Source organism: Octopus bimaculoides, chromosome 15 (genome assembly GCF_001194135.2).
Source record: "Octopus bimaculoides isolate UCB-OBI-ISO-001 chromosome 15, ASM119413v2, whole genome shotgun sequence".
Taxonomy (NCBI): Eukaryota; Metazoa; Mollusca; class Cephalopoda; order Octopoda; family Octopodidae; genus Octopus; species Octopus bimaculoides.
The window spans coordinates 35,394,400-35,394,766 of NC_068995.1; positions in this window are offsets into that span (position 1 = coordinate 35,394,400).

Genomic DNA, 367 nt, shown 5'->3' on the forward strand with positions numbered 1-367 from the left:
TGGGGAAAGCTTGCTCTGCAATGTATGCAGTCGTGTATACTTGTCAAGAGCAAGGCTCATTCGCCACCAACGGAACCGCAAATGCAAAATATAAGTTAGTCCTAGAGCGCACAATGTTCCTGGAGATAAGCAATGGTCTTCTTCGGTCATGTGTGGACGGCCATCATATATATATTGACCGTTGACTGAACACTATTCAATTTTTTTTCTCCGTGTTTTTCTCCTTGTCTCCGTATTCTCTCTGTTGAAGAGCTTAGCTCGAAACGTCAAAGACTTTCCGTATTCCCGAGCGTCATACTAATATATACTTTTGTTATTTACACCACCTGTCCTCGTCTGTTGTTATTATTTGTATATTCTCCCATAT